At 39.3% G+C, this 21,771-nt stretch overlaps 1 protein-coding gene across 1 annotated transcript in view; it reads right to left on the minus strand.

Moving 5' to 3' along the window:
• Positions 1–21,771, minus strand: part of LOC134756847 (uncharacterized) — a 283,312-nt gene that overhangs the window by 41,867 nt on the left and 219,674 nt on the right. The gene's annotated exons all lie outside the window — the stretch shown is intronic.

Consider the following 21,771-nt stretch of genomic DNA (forward strand, 5'->3'; position numbering starts at 1 on the left):
AATTTAGAGGAATTCTGAGAGTCTTTCCAACTCTGAGAAACTGTGAATTAGCTAAAATTATTGCTAGTATTTCCACAGCTACTTCCCACATCCTCTATAATAGTAGATATAGAATAGATGTTCAGCAATTGGTGGTGACATTTACTCCCCCCCACATTACAGTTGTGTAAAGGTTTTTTGTTTGCTCTTAGCATCTTTGGAGGACTGTCTAGTTTTTAGGCATCTAAATAACTTTATTTAGATTTAGTATTATATAGCCTCTTTGACCATGCATTAAGGTCACAGATGATGGATAACTCAAACACATTTGGATCTGTGTATTCATTAAATAGATGGACAAGGTAACACAGAAGCTACCATAACACATTTTCCAGAATCAAGAATCTGAGTTGAATGGTTTTAAATGTTGCCCACATCCACTGCACTTCCTGCTTAGCTTCTTTCTTCATTCCCCACTGGGGATCCCATTTCTACTAGCCCCCTCCTTTCCTTCTATGCATATGTCATTGTCTCCTATTTCACAGAAAAAAAAATTAAGTCCTTTAGATTTGAATACCCTGAAATCACTGCCTCCCCAGACTTCTGTGCCCCTGCACCATGCTTCCTTCAGTCTCTCACGGGTTAACTTGTCTTTCCTGTTGATTAAGGCAAATCTCTTCCATCTGCACTCTGAATTCCATCCACTGCTGTCCCCAAAGGGATCTCATTCCATTATTTATTACTTCCCCCCTCCTCTATATTGTCACTCTTTCCCTCCCATTGATTCTTTTCTCTATGCTCATCTCTTCATATCTTCATATTTAAGACAGAGAGAGCAAGAGCAAGCCTCTTCTCCACATTGTGTTCCTGTTCCTACTAGCCAAAGGTTTTCCTTCCTTTCACAGCCATGTTTCTAGAAAGAAGTCTTCACTATACTTCATGACTCCACAAACTCAGCAAACAGAAACTCTGACTTTTGATGTCATCATCCAACTAAAATTTCCCTGGCTAAAATTATCAATATCTTCCTAGATACCAAATCTAATAGGCATTTTCCAGTCTTCATTTCACCTGCATGAATTGTGACCTAGTAGGTCATCCCTTTTGCTTGAAACTGTCTTCTTTCCTTTCCATGACACCATACCCTTCAGACTGTCTTCCATCTTCCCCATAGTTTGGTATTCCCCTGCCCATCCTTTAAAGGCTGTTGTTCTCTGGTGCTCCATTGTTATACCACTAGTATCTTATTCTACCAATTATTCCTGGAAATCTTTTTCATAACCGTGGAAACAGACAGCACTGATACAATGACAACTTTCAAATATATGTAGCTTTATTTCAAATTCCAGACACCTATATCCCCAATTGCCTATTAAGCATTACTAAACAAATGTCTCCCAGGAACCTCTAACTGAATTATTCAAATTGAATTTATTTCTTGTCCAGCCTTTCCAAATGTGTTCTTGCTTCTACAAACTCTGTCCGTACTGGTACCACATCCTCCCAGGTAATCCAAGCCAGAAACTGTAAGTCTGCCTATAATCTGTCTTTTCTTTTCCCTCTACATTAAATTAATTGCTATATCCTAGCCCTGCTGCCTCCTGAATATCTTTTCTACTTGACTGCTCCATCTGCAGGTTTGGTCAGCCCTCTCCTGGACAACCATAGCATTCTTCTTGATAGTCTCTCTGTTTCTAATCTTAACCTTTCTTCAGTCCAACACATTGTTGCTTGAGTGAGCTTTCTAAAAAACAATGCCAATCACATCTCTCTGGCATGACATGTGTCAACTCTTCACTTCTACATGCAGTGTTTCTCAGATTTTGATGTACATATGTCAATGGGGAATCTCATTATATTATCAGTTCTCACTCAGGAGGTCTGGGTTAGAGCCTGAGATGATGCTTCTCTAACACACTCCCTGGTGATGTGATGTTGTGCTCCAGACACCACTGTAGTAGCAAGTGGTACTAAATTGTACCACTTTTGTACAATTATCTAGATTGTAACCTTAACCTCCTTTTAAAGGCCCCCAAAGCCTTTTCTGTTGGGTCTCCACTTATCCCTATAGACTCTTCTCCAACCATTTTTCCTTCTTTGCTCTTAATGCTTTAGCAGCATTGGATGGCTTCTGGCCTTCTGAACCCACCATGATCATCTGCTCCTCTATGGCTTTACATTTTCAGTTCCATCTGACTTGCGTGCCCACCTATAAAACTCTATCGGTTTATATTTACTCAACATTATCTCGGTAAGTCTGACTCCTTGCCAGATGATGAGCTCATTAAGAAGGGTCTGGTTCATCTCCCAGTTTCTAGCCCTAGCAGAGTATCCCGGCTCAGAGGAGCTACTCTCCAAAGTTTGGGGAATCGATAATCTATTCCTCTACAGCATAAGCCACTAAAAAATTCCCAGTTCTCCATAAACACTTTCTATTGGGGAACCTGCTGGCAAATAATCATAAAACAAAATTTTAATGAGATAAGTCTAGAAGATTTTTCCTTTTAGAGGTTAAAACAAAAACACTACAGTGGGAATAGATAAGGAAAGGGTCTAAAGTGTAAACATGTATTACATATAGAGTTAGAGCCTAGCTTATATTTAATCAACTAGGATCTAGGCAAATTTAACACCAATAAAAATATTTACATGTTTTTCAAATTGCTTCACCAAACTCTTTTTGTTTAAATGTGCCCCTGAGTATATTACCAAATGTGTTAAATGTGTCACCCATTAAAAAATGGATAATGAAGGATTAGCTAATGAATCATTTGAAGGTCCTGCTTATTAATTTTTATAGCTTCATTGCCTGGAACCTAATCATCAACTGTTATCAATATCCTGGGAGAAGTGGAAAAATAAAATAAAAAATTCTTTATTTATTATAGGTAAGTTTCTGTAGAACTTTGTAATTTGCTCGTTCTTGTCCTTTCTAGAATTCATGGATGCTTCTAACATTTTACTCACTCTTCATAGAGGTTGCAAATTTTAATTATATTTTTGCCGATTCCCATTTGACTTGACTTTAGTATCTGATCTTGACTTTTTAAGAGACATTTCTGTTTTATAGTTACCAAATAAATTCCTCTACACTGTTAATCATCCACGTTTTTTTTTTTTTTGGCTGTCACTGAGGTGTAGGTGACTGAATGTTAAACAAACATTCTTTTTCAAAATCAAACTGAAAATAGGATGTTCCATTTGTTTATACTATGTAGACATGAAAAAATGTGAGCTTTTTTCCCTTTAGTTCCAAAAAGCCCACTCCCTTCTCTTCCAAAACTCTATTTTTTAAAATCTAAAAGTTTGTCAGGTTTTTGTTGTAGACACATTGTTTCTAGGGTTTTAAAATATTCTTTACATCGATGAAGCAGATTTGGTCATTTCAACAAATATTTATGTAGCTTCTACTACATTATAAGAGCTGTGTCAGGTGCTGGAGGTGTTGAACACAAAAATAAATATGGTCTCTTTTTTCCATGGTCTTACAGTCTAGTAGAAGAGATAATGGCAGGTAAAAACATCCTAAAATGCCAAAGAGAAGCTGGTATCTCCAATATGGAGATAAAAGCTTCATGCTGTGCAACTGTAGAGAATAGTGGAATACACTGTTCTTGCAAAATATAATGACATGCTCTGAACTGTAAACCACCTATGTTCATATTCATGCCTACTTATGTGGATCCCTGAAGCTCAATCAATGGAATGGAACAGCCTCTAGATAACAGTTTCTACAGTTGCTTTGGTCTTTTGGAACAAAAGAATAGGTCAGCCAAAAAATAACAATTGAGCCTCCATTCTGTGTGCAAGGCTCTATGGAAAGTCCTATTCTGCTTAGTTGATGGCAGTGAAAATGAGACTTATAAGAAATCAAGCACATCTGCTTCTTGGGTAGCCTTACCAGTGTAAAGAGCAGATAGGAAGAGGGAATACCCCCAAATTATACCCATTCTACAATAATGCAAATAGATGCTGCAAGTTGGTTCCAAGCAGTGAATGAGCTGATGGAAACCAAGACTGTGCCCAATAGGTGCTAAGTGGTGAGCCATTCCCATCTTGTCCCCATACCACCTACCAACATCTTTCTTACTCTGGTTGCTAAGCCACCTTTTTTCCTGATTAACTAAAATATTATACTATTTCTATCCATCTATAGCGATCACTTTCTTTAAAATAATTTATTACATTCCTAACATATCAAAAATTAGTCTAGGTTTTCTATAGCTAGAATCAAATCCTCACAAATCAGCAAAATGAATTCAGTATTATTATTTATATTTTATACTTGGTCAAACTAAGTTTCAGAGGTTACGTACCCTGACCAATGGTAGAATTGGAATTTGAATACAGGACTGTGTTTTCTTAGAAATTAAGGAATACTATTATATTAAATATTCTTCAGCGCCTAAATGTATTTAAACAACTATGCTAAAACCTGTAAGTAATTCAATGGTAAGATCCATGCCTTCAAAGAGATAGAGTCTAAAAGGAGAAAGAGAAATAGAAAGGTGTTAGCCACTTAGAAATGTGGGACAGAATGAATTTGCTTTGCAATGCACTAAATCACCATAAAATTCTACACAATAAATTTCATGCTTTAACATGTATAATATTTAAATGCATTCTTGTAATATTTTTCAATAATACAGAAGTATATAGAGACTATAAATGAAAATCTCCTAAACCCTTGAATGCTGTGTGTTCTTTATAAGGGCACACTACCACATTCACTGAAGACCACATGTTCACCAAATATTGTTTGAGCATATGCCTTGCAGATAGCCTGTGCTAACAAAAAAGTGTTGCTTAGTGTAATGTATCTGCCATTACCATATTATACATAATAATTTCACCACTCTAAAAAGTCCCCTGTGTTTTACCTATTCAACCCTGTTCCCTCGCTCAAAACCTCTAGCAACCATTGATCTATCCACAAAATGTCATAAAATCAGAATCATATACTATGTAGCTTTTTCAGGCTAGCTTCTTTTTCTCGGCAATATGTATTTAAGATTCATCAATATCTTTGCATGGCTTGAAAGCTCATACCTCTTTATTGCTGAATAGTATTTCATTCACCTATTGAAGGATATTTTGGTTTCTTGCTATTTTTGATCACTATAAATAAAGCTGCCATAAATATCTGACTGCAGGTTTTTGTGTGGACATAAATTTTCAAATTGGTTAAGTAAATACCTAAAAATGTGATTGCTGGATCATACGGTAACTATGGTATGTAAATATGGTAAGACTATGTTGAGCTTTCTAAGAAACTGCCAAACAATCTTTCAAACTTGGTGTATTTTCGATTCCCACTAGCAATGAATGAGAATGTGTGTTGCTTTGTATCCTTCTCAACAATTAATATTGACTAGTTTTTGGATTTTAGTCATTATATAGGTGTGTAGTATCTCCTCGGTTTTAATTTGCATTTTCCTAGTGATAGATTATGTTGAACATCTGTTCATATGGTTATTTTTCCATCTGTGTATTCTCTTTGATGCATTGTCTATTCAAGTTTTTGCCTGTTTGTTTTCTTATTGTTGAGTTTTAAGAGCCCTTTGTTTATCTTAAACACAAGTCATTTATGAGATATTTAGTCTGCAAACATTTTCTCGCATTCTATGGGCTTGTCTTTTTATTCTTGTAACTGTCTTTCACAGAGAAAAAGATTTTAATTAGATAATGTTTAGCTTATAAATTTTCTTTCATGGATCATGCTTTTGGTAGTATATTAACATCTAAAACTCATCACCAAACTCAAGGTTTTCTCATATATTATAGTCAAGGAATTTCATAGTTTTCCATTTTACACTTAGGTCTATAATCCACTTTTGAGCTAATGTTTATGAAAGATATGAGGTCTGTGTCTGGGTTCATTTTGTTGCATGTTTCGAATATCCAATTTTTCCAGCACCATAATCATGCAATTTTAAAATCGGTAGAGTGAAAGGATCATTGTAGGTTATATGCAGTTATTAATGGATTAATAAAACTAACATGATGATTAACATTCCCTCAAGTTTGTAAAGCACTAGGAGTTATTAATGTGAGTCACTTAGAACGCAAGAAACTGAGGATCAGCAGATGTAGAACCTGTCAAATAGTTACCAAATAAGCTCCTGCATGGTCCTCAAAGAACTGAAAACAAATGGTCACAGCAATTGTGCATAACATTGAATACCTACGGGGTATTGTTCAAGAACGCTCAACTCTTTTGTTACTAATATAGCTTTATGGTCCCTTTCTTTGAGCTTTTAAAGTTTTCTATCTTCAACAGTCTACTTTTAACATATAAATGCCACTAAGAGTTGTTTCACCTCTTTAGCTGTCAGAATGATCAGGTTATACCCAAATAACATTGATATCATTGTTGTAGACCCTTAACTAGAATGGGGTCATCTCCTCACTCCAGCTCTCACAGCAACTCCCACAATCTCTGTTTGGACACTTCTATTATCTATGCATTTGCATCTTTATGAGGCAGCCTGCTGACCTGACAGCTCCAAAGATCTGAAGGAAAATATCTTTATCATGCTGAGACAGAGTTCATTTTGCTGTAACTCCATCATAGTCCCACTGTTTAGAAACAGAGTATTATCCTCGGCCAGGTATCTTGGCAGGAGTACTCACCTGAATGAAAGCTACTGGAGTACATGGACCCCTCTGAGCTGGGTGACTTTGGGCCACTCTGTCATTCCTACAAGTCTTAATTATCTCATTTAAGATAAAGTTTTAAAATTCTCTGCTTCTAAAAAGCTAGTATCTTTGCAAAAATTTGTTTTAATCCAACCAAAATAGAAAGTAAATAATGGGGAAGACCTGGGGAATAGGAAAATGGTAGGAAGAATGTAAGGGGCACTGAAATAGGAGGAAAATTTAAATAGCCAATTTTACATATGTGTAAGTTTAGCCATAAAGAGATATACACTATTAGGGCCAGGTGTGGTGGCTCGTGCCTGTAATCCCAGCACTTTGGAAGGGCGAGGAGGGAGGATCACCTGAGGTCAGGAGCTCGAGACCAGCCTGGCCAACAAGGTGAAACCCTGTCTCTACTAAAAATACAAAAATTAGCCAGGTTTGATGGTGGGCATCTGTAATCCCAGCTACCCAGGAAGCTGAGGCAGAGTAATCGCTTGAACCAGGAGGCAGAGGTTGCAGTAAGCCAAGATCGCGCCACTGCACTCCAGCCTGAGCAAGAGGGACACTCGGTCTCAAAAAAAGAAAGAAAAAAAAAGAAGATGTATATACTATTAGGACATGGAAAGTGTATCCCATAGCCTTAATAGATACATCACTTTCAAAATTACTTGTCCTTGTAGTAAGTTTTAACTCTCAAAATCAGGAGAGAGTTCCATTCTTCATGTGTTCTGAAGATAGTAAGAAACTGCCACAAAAACACAGCTCCAAATAGCACTATCTTTCCTGAGGCAACGTTTTACTCAGTTGTTAAACGTTCCCACCAGAAATCTTTTGGAAAGTCTTAAAACATATTTTATCTGCCCCCTCCCCATTTTCCTACAGAAACAAAATTAATTGTTCCCTCAATGGCAGTTCCCTCACTTCTTTTAAAACTCTGTGAAGGAAATGTGGCTTTGTGCAAATTATTTTCATTCCTCTAACATCTATAATGAAAGAGTCTGTTTAATGTATTCATTGAAAGAATTATTTAAGCTCCAGTTCAGCCCTTCATTATTGCCAGGGATAAAAGAAACAAAAGGTGATTTGCACTTGAGAATTTGCAGAATGAAGTGTCTGTTAAACAAAACCAGCAGCAACCATCATCTTGAGCAGGCACCAGGCAGGAATGGGGACCCATCTATAAAGCATGCACACGCCTACACTTGACCCATGGGGTTCTGACAAGGGAGGATGCCAATATGATTCCATCAGACAGAGTGACAAAAAACCCGGCTTTAAAAAAACACAAAAGCACACGGCAGCTCTGATATTCGCTGCTAAGCAACATTGTCCTGCTCCACAGCCCTTACCCCCAACTGCCATAAAAAATAGGGTGAAGTGGAAGTTACTGACTGTGGGAAAGGAAGATGTACTTGGGATGGAGAGAAGCTGCAAACCCACTTTTTAAAATCCTTCAATTAGAACCAATTGACCAGAGCCCATGTGTAATTGCTAAATGAAGGAGAAGGGAACTTGGTCCAGAGGCTCCATGGGGTTCCTCAGAGCATACCCCTTAAGGGGAACATGCCAATCCAGAGTCTTAAAATGAGTGTGTCCTCTGGCTCCGGCTCCACTTTCCTAGATGGCAGCAGAGAGTAGAAGGTGGTTAAGCCTTCTGATTACAAGCTTGTTTAACTCCAACAAATTCCACTTTGTCCAGGCTCAATGCTGCCCTGTTAGCAATGGAGTGAAACTGCCATCAACAGACCTGTATCATCCTCATCGCACCCAGTATTTACTGAGTCCCTACTGGATTCCAAAACCCAGACTAGTGTTTCATGTACACTAGTTCATCTTCAAAACCATACCAAAAGTAAGCATTACCCCCACCGTGTGATAGACTAGAAAACAAATTCTCAGAAAGATTAGGGTAAAAACTAGCTAAACCAGGATTTGAACTCTATCCCTGTCTCATTCTAAAGTTCAGAAGTTTTTACCACTCTTTGGCACTATGGCACATACATATGGCCTGGGTCACTTGTTAAGACAGTAGCTTTGTGATGCAACCCTGTTGTCATCTCTTGTCAAAGGCCACTCTCCTTTTTAGAGGGCCAGCATACTGTGATAGATAAATGCATAGATTCTCCGACTTCCGTGTTAAAAATCTGCCTCTTGCTAGATGTAGAACTGTGGCAAGAGATATATTTATCTCTGCCTCAGTTTTCTCAGCTGCACCTGCTTCATAAGTTGTTCCAAGTCTCCAAATACTTTTCCAAGTCCCCACTGTAAAACCTGAGGGACAGAATTGGGTGAGGGGGTGCCCTCCATGGAGATCAAAGGAGGGAGAACAGGAGTTAGATGCAAAAGAGATTTCTAAGGTTTTAAAGAACGCATATTATGAAAAGAAGAGCCGGTCTTAATTTCATTGTTCCCTATTCCACTGACTTTTTCTTTGTCCTTTGTTAGCACAGACAAAGACAGCAAGAACCTTGAAGAAATAGCAAGTGAGGGAAAGGAATATGGGTGCTGCTTGACCTCAGATATTCTAATGTATTTGGTGAGCTCTGTGTGTGGAGCATGGAACAACAGAAGCAGCTGTTCTCTCCAGATTCATTCTGTAACTTGATGGTAGAAGATACCGCAGGCAGGAGAAAAAGAAGGGGAAGAGGTCAGGGGACTGCTAGAGCTCTTGTTTCTAAAGCTATTGGAACATTCCTCAGTGTTCTCTAACATCCAAGGCAAGCTCCTGCAGGGAAAAAGGACAAGAACTCTCCCTTACTGAGTTTGCCTACTACATATTGGGCCATCCCAGGTGATACAGATGTAAAGTTTCATTGAACCTGGCCACAGCCCTGGGAAGTACTGCTATCCTTGTGTCTCAGTGAGAAGATGTAGACTTAGAAAAGTGAAGTCACTTGACCATAGCTGCACAGTGGTTTGTGAGGAGGTAGAATCTGGTCAATTTCCTGAGTTTGAAATACCACAGTACCTCCTTTCTCAGTAACGCCTGTTGGTGAAAGAGTCAGTGACAAGATCTACAAGAGTATGTGATGTGCAGGAGATGCTGTCAGATGCTCACAGGAGATGCTGTGAGGAATATACCATTAATCCCAATAATCGGATGGTCAAGAAGTACTTTTGTAGTCCAGTGAGAGAGGGGCTGCCACAAAGAGCAGGCCACCAACCTTGTGATGGAAGGCTACTTGGAAGAAGTGCTGGCCACCACCAGGCTGTGCAGGTAGGGTGCTAGACACCTCTGTGCTGCCTTTAGCTGGTTACTTGAACTGGAGTGAGGGGGCTCTCACCTCTCCAACTATGGGCCTTGTGTTTGTTTCAACTGCTTTAACCTCAGAATCTTGAATCGAGGCCCTGTGACTCTGTGTCCTAGAAAAGCTGGTCTGGTGTTCTGGGGACAGCACAGCATGTTGCTGGTGTCCAGAGCTGTTTTCTTAGAGCCTCTTTCCCAGCCTATAGTTCCCTGGGCTGTTAAGGCACTGCTGCCTTAACATGTTCTTCTGTCCATGATGAGGAACCCAAACCTCCTTCATCTGCTCTTCCACTCTCCTCCCCTTCTCACTGATCTCAGCACTATTGAGCATGGGGTGGGGGTTGGTTGAGAAGGTAAACCGTGTCCACCTGTGAGCCCTGTGAGGGCAGGAATCTGCTCTGACCTCTTCACACTGCTAGCCTCGAGCCCAGGGCTTGGCACCAGTCACTCAATAAAAATGTGAGAATTTCCAAGTGGACTATCATTCTGATTCCAGGGTGTTGGGTCACATGATACATTCATGTAAATAAGAAACCATTCTGGTGCTCACTCTTTTTTCAGAGCTCACCAAATACTTGGTGGCCACAAAAATGAAAGGATGAATGAAATGGCTATATGAAATTTTGCCTCCCTCTCATTGTTTTCCAAGTAGCCTAATTTTGGACAGCTCTGTCACATTAACTATTCTGGAATCTTTATTTCCATTACTGCTTTCCATGATAATTTTTTGATGGTGTGCAGAAAAGAGTTAACATACCAGGCCAGAGACTGCTATCCTTTGGAAGGCCTGCTCACTAGGTTGGTCCTTGGTTGGCTTCTGGAAAGTTGGATTTCAGGCATGCTCCCACCATTCTCAGAATTGATGATGAATGGCTCACTGCCTCAGTTGTTGCACAAACAATGTGATTTATGTGGAACACCTGCTTTCCTTCTGGGAGTCTAGAATTTTGGTATGTGCTAGGGAGAGGACACCTATATGACTAGCCCCCAGTAAAAATCTTCTAGTGTTGAGTCTCTGATAGACTTCCCTGGTAGGCAACATTTCACACATGTGTGTCCAACTTGTTGCTGGAGAAAGTCAGCTCATTCAGTACTGACTCCATTGGGAGACAGGACTCTTGGATGCTTGCTCCTGGTTTCTGCTGGACTTTGCCCCATACACCTTTTCCCTTTGCTGATCTTACTTTGTATCATAGCCATGAGTATGACTACATGCTGAGTCCTGAGTCTCGGCAAACCACTGAAACTGAGGGTGGTCTTGGGGGCCATCAACAAAGAGGATAAAGAAAAAGAGCCTTTTCTAACATCTTAGAAACTTTTTCCCACTTCAATGGCTTCTTTTACTTTGTATTTAGGTAATTTTTGTCAAGTCTAACTTCCCTATTATGGGTTAAATTCTTTAAGAGTAGGCTAGGGTTTGCTTAGCTTTGCATCCCCAGTGCAGTGATTTACACACAGAATACACCTAGCAAATAGTTGGTACATAAATGAATACATGCCACTTAGGTATTTCTCTCAATTACAATGCCTGGCTCAAAACACTGCAAATTTTTATTTGACTTATTTGAATACGAGATCATTAGCATCCTCTAAATTTCCAGAACCTAAAAATTTCATCAGTCTCTGGAGACAGAGGAGGATATGAGCTTTGGTGACTGGCTGAAAATCATAATAAACCAATAAAGAGGAATCACATTTTAATTTAGGGGATGAACCACAAGATATATATTTGAAATTTTCTAATGTAAAATTCAAAATTCAAGCTTAAGTGGCCCACTATGAGTGGGAAAAAAATTGTGATCTCATGTCTATATCTTGTCTTACTTCTGCAGTTTATAAGGTTAAAATATAACCTACATAGCAGTCACATAGGATAGCTATATGGGTTATTTTGTATATGTAGCATGGCATATATTCAGTAGCTATTAATTCATGATTTCTTGGATACCTAAAATTTGGATGGAACTCACTTCCTTGGAAGGATTCCCATCTAGAGGTATTAAAACTCTTCTGTGGATTTTCTCAGGGGTTATCAGAATAGGATGGTTAACAGAAGGTGGAATGCAAAAGAAGGAAGTTGGCACCCCTTCCTTTGACTCTGTTCTCTCTCACCCACTTTGGGAAGCTTTCATTCATCACAAATGAAGACACTCTTGTTGCTGTTAAATCTGCTGACAAGTAATGTCATCGGTTCTACTTCAAGGTGTAGGAGACCTTGTAGAATCAGGTAAATATGCTGCCATGTGCCCTCCTCTGCCTTGGGAGTGAAAGGAGGAAATCTAACACTGACTTAGGAAACAACATATGCCTCATGAATACAGAACACAGAAACTACATTGACAAAAGATTGCCATTTCAACACTGCATTTAGAATCACAATTCCATAAGGTTCAAGGTTTGCTGAATCAATCAGTCAATCAGTCAAAAAACCATAAGATGTTACAGGAAGACATCTTAAGAGAGCATCTCATTCTACCCTTTATCATCTAGGTGAGAGAAATGAAATTAAAACAGGTGAGGTAATCTCCTGTAAGGTTCCTTAGTGGCAGATACGAGTAAAATCCATGTCTCCAGATTATCAGTCTTCCTCATACACACACATATTCACACTCATACACACAGTCAACTATGCACTCTTTAAACTCATGAGGGCATGCAAGAGGCTTATGGCTATGGTGCAATCCACTTGAGGCAGAGCGTTAGATCTTGGTCTTGACATTTCAACCACCCGAGACGATCTACTTGAAGCTAAATAATCTCACTGGAATGCTGGTGCTCCAGCAGGAGTTCGTGAGGATGCTGCAGCAAGCACAACCTCACCCTCCTTTTTTTCCTTTTGACCTCTGGGACTCCTAGAACTGGCTTACTGTGTCTCTATAGTGCTTCCTTTATCATCAAGGTAAATTTAGAACAGTCACACTACGAAAACGTGTTTTCAAAGTCAGTGTTCCACAGGAGGAACATCACAGAAGAAACAATGCCCAGCACTAGTAGCCATGGCTGCATACCAGCTGCTTTGTGTACTATGAAGCTGGAGTATAAATTCAAATGCAAATGAATTTGCAAAAATTCAGCAAATTCACAGGTTTGCAAACCTACAGCCTCCTCAAGTTCGTTACTCCCCAAAAGTAGCATACTCTGCCTTAAAATCCTTAGCTGCTAGATACATGGGTATAAAAGAGATAATTGGGGATATATCTATCTAGAAAAAACACACGCAAGATATGTATGTGTATCTGGTTTAAAAACCTGAAACACAGTTTGGTTTTAAGAAAATTCTAAAAGTATAATAATTATAATACATATTCCTTTCCATTTACAGAGCAATTTGAACACATATTGCCTCATTTAATACTTACTTTTCGCCATACTCCCATGAGGTGAATTCCATCACCCCTCCCTTACAGAGGAGGAAACGAGTCTCAGGAGGTTTAAGTTACTTGCTGAAGAACATGCGGCCAGCAAGTGGCATAGCAGGGAATCAAACCCTGCTCTATAGTATTTCAAAACACAGTGCCAAAGATTATGCATCTCAGGGCTTCTGGAGAGTTGGTCCAGCTGTCCACTAGGTGGTCCCTAGCTTGAGATCCTTCACCTAACAATAAGAATAACTCTCCCCAGCAAGATTTACTTGAGTGAGTCTTAGGTCAAAGATGCCTCTCTTTTGAATGTTTCTCTTGCCACATTTGGAAAAAGTTATTGCTCTGCACCAAATTCTTAGCACCCTAGAATACGGTGTTTTAAAGTGGAACTTTTGGCTACTAAAAGGGCCTTTAATTATTAAACAGATAGTGAAACAAAATACAGAATTCTACAACTGTAGGCATTCCATCATTTCAGGTGGGAATTCTTTATAATTATTTTTTCTTCCACAGGGTTTTATTTTATACATCGTTTTAGTTTTCTCCAAAGTCATTATATAAATCCCAGTGGAAAAATTCATCTATTGCAGAGCCATAAAGTGTTTTCTTAAAAATTCCATCACCCACTTTATTACTGGACAGCAACTACAGAAGGACTTACATGTTAAGAGATTTAAGTTTAACCACTGAGACTAATGGAGTCTGGACTTGCAATGTTAGTCTGTTAGAATTTTTTTAAATGATTGGAAGATCCCCATGTGTTTTCCAAAGATGAATATTGAAGGCTCAAGGCTTCAGCCAGTCCCCGTTTAGCCTGAATACAATGATAAAGAAACACTTCTTTCTATGATATGTATTATAATTCTTTCAAAAATAAAGTCATTTATATTTTCACCTGTTTTCAAACTTACGTTAATTTATTTTCTATTTAAAATGAAAGAAAATCTGCCAATAAATAGAAAGAAAATCTAAGACTAGACTGAGGATCTCCAGCAACAACAGATTTCCCTCAGAAGCCTGGGCTACTATCATTGAATGGACCAGTCCAGAAATTCCAATTTCATCCCTGACTGGATGCCCTCATCTTTCGCAACTGTCCACCCTCATCTGATCTGTCATCATTTTCTGCTGATAATCTCTCAAATGTCTTGCTTCAAGTCTTTCCCTTCCCTTCTCCCCATACTCAGACATCCTGCCTCAGAGTTCAGGCCTTGTCCTGTTTCACTTTAACTATGGCTTGGCCTCCCCATTGTTGACCCTCCTTACAATTTTGCCTTCTTTAAGTCATCCTCACACATTAGCCTCTGTGACTGTTTTAAAAGGCAGCCTTTGTCCTGTACTGCCTTGCTTAAATATGCCAATGGTTGCTGGTTACCAGCAATAAGGTCTTACTCCTTGCCACAGTACACAAGGCTAACCACACTGCAACCCCAGCTGCTGCCCAAATATCTGTCTATTTTCCTACTTCACAGCTTTTGATCTCACAGCCTTTTCTGTTTGGAATGCCATTCCTTCTCTTTTTTGTTTGCAGACACAATTTAATGTTCCACATAAATCTTATCCTCTCTGTGAAGCCCAAGTTGACTTCCACAAACAGAGGTAGCCTTTTCCTCTCCTGTGCCATAGCGGTGTGATTCTCTTTCCTACTCTACTAAAGCACTTCACCCTTGCATTCTGTACCTGTTTATACAATTATCTCTCCTAACATCCTACAATGTCAGGGACTGTTTTTCGTATTTATATTATAGCCCTAACACCAACATACCATGACTACAGGGATTTTAGAGAATATAGGCCACTCTTGCTTAAATGCAATTTGCTTACATTTACTGTCTAATCCAGTGGCTTCCAAGTGGCAGCTGATTGCCTGCATTGAAATCATCTGGGAGCAATTATGAAAATGAATCCCAATGCACACCTCTGACGTTCTTAATTAGACTCTCTAAAGGTATTCTTTGGAAATATTTATTTTTTAATAAGCTTCCCAAATGATTCTGATGTGCAGCCAGGTTTGGGAACCACTATGCAACTTACTTCACTTACGGAGCCTTGTAAATGCTCTTACTGCCTTTTTCCACATCAGTATTATGTGACTGAGGGAGGCAGTGCGAGGCATGGGTTACAGAGTAAGAGGGTTTGAATCCTGGCTGTGTACATCAGAGTTACATGATCCTGAGCAAATAAATGAACTAATCTGTGCCTTGGATTCTTCATCTTAAATGAGAGAAAGTCTATATTTCTCAGAGGACTGTTTGTGAGGATTGAGTGAGGGGTATGCCATATAAAGCCTTTGGTATAGTACCTGTTGCATGGAAGGCACTGCATCAGTGTAAGCTGTGATGGAGAAATTGGCTTCTCCTTAGGAAGACAGCACCTCATGTCCACAGAGCAATCCTCAGAGGCATCTTAGGTGGTGTGTGTATATGTGTATATACAAGGTATACATATAGGATACATACACATATGATAGATAAACATGTGATATACGTACATATGGTATACACACATGCCTATATATTAATATATAAAAGAAAACTCTGTATTTGTTTTAAAGCAGGGTTTGCTACATTGCCTAGGCTGGCCTCAAACTCCTGGGCTCAGCAGTTCTCCCATCTCAGCCTCCTGAGTATCTGGGACTACAGGCATGCACCACTATGCCTGGCATTCCTACATTTCTGATGTGTTAAACAACTGGATGTGGTAACTGTCCACCTTGTGGCTAGTAAAATATGCCCTCCTTCCTTTCAGCAATACAATTCACAGAAAATATATTTTTTAAGCATTTTACATTTTGAGCCTCTGGACTTATATTCCCAAAGAGTTGCTTTCCTCATAGTTCCTTAATCTTATTAATGAACACTGTTTTTGTGTTTAAGTTTATCCTTGAAAACTTGATATGAATGCATAGTACGTATGGAGCCCTCAGTTAAAAGAATTCAATTGTGACTATTTCCTAACTGCAGCGTTTTATGTTTTTTACTTAACTAGAGCAGATTCCACATATGGAGTTATACATGCAGGCCAGTTCTAAGTCAGATGTTTATAATTATCAATACTGAAATATCTCAGTCAGATAAGAAACAGAGATAGATTGTGCCCCAGGTGAAAACCAGGTATTACCAACAATGAGAAAAGAAAAGGCAAGGGCAGTATTGATTCCCTTGTCTGATCCCGTGTTTTTCTAAGTGAAGAGACCAGTGTAATTACCCAGATGAAATATTAGTGCAATTTTCTAATGACACTGAGTCCCTTACAGTTATTGAAGTTGTGATGGTGGCATGGTTAGCCTTCCTCGCAGTCCCCAACAAGTCTTCAGAATTGGCTGATGTCCTTATTGTCACTGCTAAAGGAAGTGTCTGTCTCCACAACAAACCCTGCCATTCTGTTTCCTACTTTAAAGATCAAAGTATCATTTCAGATGCTTGGGTATCACTTCTCCAGTGAATTCATCTCCCTATATTCGATAATGACTTTAGTAAATCTAAGGCTGTTTACTTTAAAGAAAGAACCACCACACCCACTGGCAAGTTTTGAGTACATTACATAGAACAGTACTTCTTCAGTGTCAAATGTGTGCTTCAGTTAAATGTCTAGTATTGTGGGAAGAATTTGTAAATGTCAAACATCAGGATGATTACCACTTAACTCATCTCAACAAATTATATAACTGCACTTTTTACAGAATCCTTAGGGACGTTATACTCTTAGGGCTTCTTTCTTGTAGCTAAGTCAGTCTCTACTCCCATTCCACCATTTGTCAATAACTAGAATTGAATCTGAAGCCAAAATTAGATAATGGCTATGCTCCCAAAACATCAGCTTAATAATATTAATAATCAAGTGGTACCAATGACATGCACCAACAACAAACTTGCCTCTGCAGAAGTTCAAATAAGTAGCAGCACACCGGACATCCTGTCAGTTCTTGAGTTCAGAGCATCCGCACATCTTCACACTAAAACCTTTCAGGTTAGAGTCCCATTTCTTTTCACTATAAGTTCGTACTTCCATATGTGGAGTTCCTAGTAAATGACCAGAATTGCACTGTGCCAAACTAGGCATGCACAGATATGGCTTAATGGGAGTTTATTTCAAATAATGGCTTACAAATGTAGGTAACTTAAAGAATTATATGTCCCATTTTCATTCCTTACTATTCAACAGTACAATAACGTTACTGTTATTCCATCTTCTCTCAATACATTCCAACATATCACCCTTCCCATTTTACACTAATGGATAAGAAGTTATGTATTTTTTGAATGAGGTCTAATGAGATGTAATATCGTATCATGGTTAAGGCTGTGTTTTCAATTCTAGTTGCCCATTAGAGTTAACCAAATAGTTTTTTAAAAATATTTTAAGTAATTCTTACCCTACCTACCCCAATACCATAATGATTTCCGTGTGTGTAAATATATACACGCACACAAGCACAGGTGATTCTGATCCATGAACAGGGCTAAGAACTCTGGGTTCAGAATTTGGGTTCTGAAGCCATAGGGACCTGGGTGTGAATGCAGGTTCCTGGGCTATCAGACCTTGAACGGGGTCCATTACTTCCAGGCCAACAGAATCAAAAGCTCATGGTATACAGCCTGAACATCAGTTAGTTTCAGTAGCAATTACTGATTTAACGTGTTCTAAATGTGCAGCCAGGACTAAAAATCACTAGTTTAATACTTAGTTGTCAGATTTTTTTAAATGGAGATAATATATGAGATTCAATGAAATACTTTATGAAAATGCTTAGGGCAGACCCTGGCCCACGCAGCTCAATAATGCTGGTCGTTATTGTTAAGGCAGGAGATACAGAGGGATCACTGTCTAGAGCTGGGACTGGCAATCTGGAGTCAGAGCGAAACTGGCTGAGTTGACCCCTCACTGCCGATCTTACTACCCTGCTGCATCAGATGAGTTATTAGCCTAACTGGAGCCCTCAGGAGAGTCTGATCCCAACTCTAATCCTGGGAGATAATCTGAACCCTGACTTCTTAATCCTGAGAGTCTGAACCCTAGCTTTTTAATTCTGGAGTAAAGTCTGAACCCTAGCCCCTTAATTCCGGAGGAGAGTCTGAACCTTAGCTTCTTATTCCTGGAAGTGTCTGAACCCCGGCTCCACAGTCCTGAGAGAGATTCGGAATCCTCAATCCTTAATCCTGGGACAGAATCTGAACACTAGCTCCTTAGTGCTGTGAAAGAGTCTAAACCCTACCTCCTTATTCCAGGGAGACAGTCTGAACGCTATCTCTGTAATCCTTGGCAAATTCTTGAACAAGATGAATCTCAGAGGAAAGGAAAATAAACATGTTATAATCCAAAAAACTAAATGGGAGCTTGGGGAGCACTAAACTGACATTGTAGACAATAAACAACAAAAATGGCAGGAAACTGGACTGTGTGTTTGGGTGAAATGTGACTGAGAAGCTTACAGGACTCCAGTTTCTGAGCATGGAGTGAAAGGGGGGGAAAAGGGTACAATGGAAAGATAAAGCTCAAAGTAACATACATGATAGACTGGAAGTTGGAGAAGCCTGAGGCAAAGAAGCCCGCTTGGAGAAGTGTGATACAATCTGGAAGTGATAGAATGAAGAGCTGGTGAGTACACAGTTGAACCCATCTAGGTTGTGGTTGCTTTATCTAACCTGTCAAATCTAACCCGTGGCAGATCACCCTGAAGAGCCCATTAAATGCTGATATTCTGATATTTAACAATTAAGAGTAGTTAGGAAGACATTGTTCAATGGGTAGAGTTTCAGTTTGGGATGATGGTAAAGTTCTGGAAATGGGTAGCGGTAATGGCTGGACACAATGTGAATGTACTTAACGCCACTGATTCAAACACACACAAAAGGTAGACGGGAAAAAATATACACACAATGCATTTCAAAATTAAAATATGGCATATGGGGTGGCTGACAGGATGTAGGTGATGAAGGAAAAGAACTGATCAAAGAAAACCATGTGGACTCAGGCCTTTTTTCCCCGGGGACAGCACTTTTGGAAAACAGGAAGTAAAGTAGGGCATCTTGTTTGGTGGTGGAAAATGATTGCTATGGTAGACATTTTGTGTTTCTGGGCTGGTAGGGCACATAAGGAAAAATTATTGATCCTTAGTAGATAGAAATGAAGATCAGAGCTCAGGTGACAAATCAGAGTGATTCTATAAATTCAGGAATTAACACTGATGTTACAAGATGGGATTCTAGAGTTGAAGTATTTCATTTTCTTCCTGAAGAACTTCCTATGAAGGAAGTGACCTCCTCACTATGATCAGTTCATCTCACCCTGCTCACCACATTTTTTTTAAATAGATGAAGAAACCTTAGGGAAGCAAGGTGGCCCACACAATGTCACCTAGAGAGTGAACTAGATCTCCTGAAACCCAACCCATTGGCCCTTCTATTTCACTGTTTTATTCGGGAGTCATCACCTAGATTTGTCAAGGGTACACAGTCCCAGCAAAGACTACAGAGGGAAATGACGAGAGAGGTCACAAATTCTTTATAGAACAGCCACAATCAAGAGATTATGAGGGATAAGAAAAGATGAGAGGTCCTTGTCAGTCTATGGAAGACTAGGAGAGAAAATGTCAAGAAGAGAGTAATCTTGGAAGCTCAAAGTGAAATCTCAGAAAAGAAACTCCTCTTTGATTTCTATTAACCCTTGCATTATCTGATGCCCTCATCATACAAGACTAATCATATCTAAGAAACCTTCCCAAACAGTGATGGCACCTCTGCCTCAGGACCCTGCAGCACTCATACAACCTTGACTTCAGTAATGCTGTGCTCATGTTCTTGGAGATGCCAGCTTTATTTAAAACATTATTATTTGAAGACAAATTTCCTATAGAAATACTGGTATAATTTTGGGTCTTGTTCCCAGAGAATCCCCAAATGACTTACTATACCATAAAATGTGGCACAAAAAGTTAAAATAACTTATCAAAACTTACTTAAATAACTTACTCAAAATAAATAAGACCCAAAGATAGCCAATGACACCAAGACTTAGTTTTTAGGTAGAGTGGTACAGTAGAAAGAATGCAAGATTTGGAACCAAATGGGGCCTTTCTCGAGGATGGCAGAGGTTGAGCCATACTCTCTTTCTAAGGATTTTCTACTTTTAGGATTAGTTATACCATGGGGACATTGATTTATCTGGCTTCTTAACATGCTCTTGAGGATTCCAGCCCACCCAGATTTTAGTTTCCAATAGAAATGAGTAAAACCACTAGTCAGGAATGGCAACTACTTTTCAAGAAAGTCCAGAAAAGTTGATGATGGATACTTAAGCTGCCAAACCACTGGTGGACTGCCCTGTTTTTGTGCTGTGTCTGCTCATGTTCTAAGGCTGTAGCAGAGAAAGTGATTGTTCATTGCATCCTAAGGGAGTTGGAGGAGGCAACGGTCTGTTAAAAAAAGAAAAAAAGTTCCCTATGTGTCTGGTGGGAATGCTGAATTTTATGTCTTATTTGGTAGTTTGTATTCCTAAAATGCTCTAAATACTTGAATAATGTATTTTCCTGGCCCTCTAAAAGACATAATCAGTGTCTTTTAAAAACCTGCTAGCTTCTCTCTGTAAAGATAAATTATGAACTTAGAGGAAATCATGCAATCAGATCTATGAAAGTCTGGACCCTCCTTTGACAACTGAAAGAATGCTCCATTCTACCCAAAAGGGCATAACAGATGTGCATAAATAATTGGTCAAATTTTCATCAGAAATGTCATTGTGACAGCCAGTTAAAAGGATTAAGGAAATAAAAACTGGGAAATGAGAATGTAGTCATAGTGCTTATTAAATATTAATTTACATTTGTTCTCCCTGAAATGCTTTTCTCCATTTCAAGAACATGGCCTGATTCTTAATAGTTTCTTCCAGGCCAGAAAGCAGGAGCTGCTTGATAGGTATGGTGCTTCCTGTCTTCCCACAAGGAGTAATGCAAGGTGAAAATGCCCCTGTGAAGGCAGAGGGAGGCCTGTGGAGCAAGGAGAGACAAGAAGCATAAGTAGCTGAGGTTACTGTGATGGCAAGAAGTTAGCAGGGGGCTCAAAGATTCCACAGGAAGTGGGGCTCCACATTCTTTTCTCTCTGAGACAGGGCTCCATGCAGTGGGGATGGCAGTGCCTGCAACTTGAGCTCAGGAACATGCTGCCTCACCAAGACTCCCAGTGCATGCGACTGATGTAGGCTGGCAGCGGGCAGCTCAGAGTAACAAGTGCAGACAAGGACCAGTTACTAAAAGCATCTTCTCAGTTAAGCTTTCCTTTCCTTTACCTGCTTCCCTGTTTCCCTGGGGAACAAGGGAAGGTTTCTTGACCTCAGGCTACTTCCTTATTGGCCGTGCAGGACACACCAAATACAATCCTATGCTCTGACCATTTTGCAGTTCTGACTCTCAGCGTTACAGAATCTCAGGGTTGAAAAGGAATTTAATCATCATCCATTCTCTTCTAATATGAAGGAAAATTGTTTTTCTGTTCATGGTGTACTTTAATATCTTGTTATTTCATTTTAAATAAGATTAACTTAATA

This window comes from Gorilla gorilla, chromosome 13 (assembly GCF_029281585.2).
Source record: "Gorilla gorilla gorilla isolate KB3781 chromosome 13, NHGRI_mGorGor1-v2.1_pri, whole genome shotgun sequence".
Classification (NCBI taxonomy): domain Eukaryota; kingdom Metazoa; phylum Chordata; class Mammalia; order Primates; family Hominidae; genus Gorilla; species Gorilla gorilla.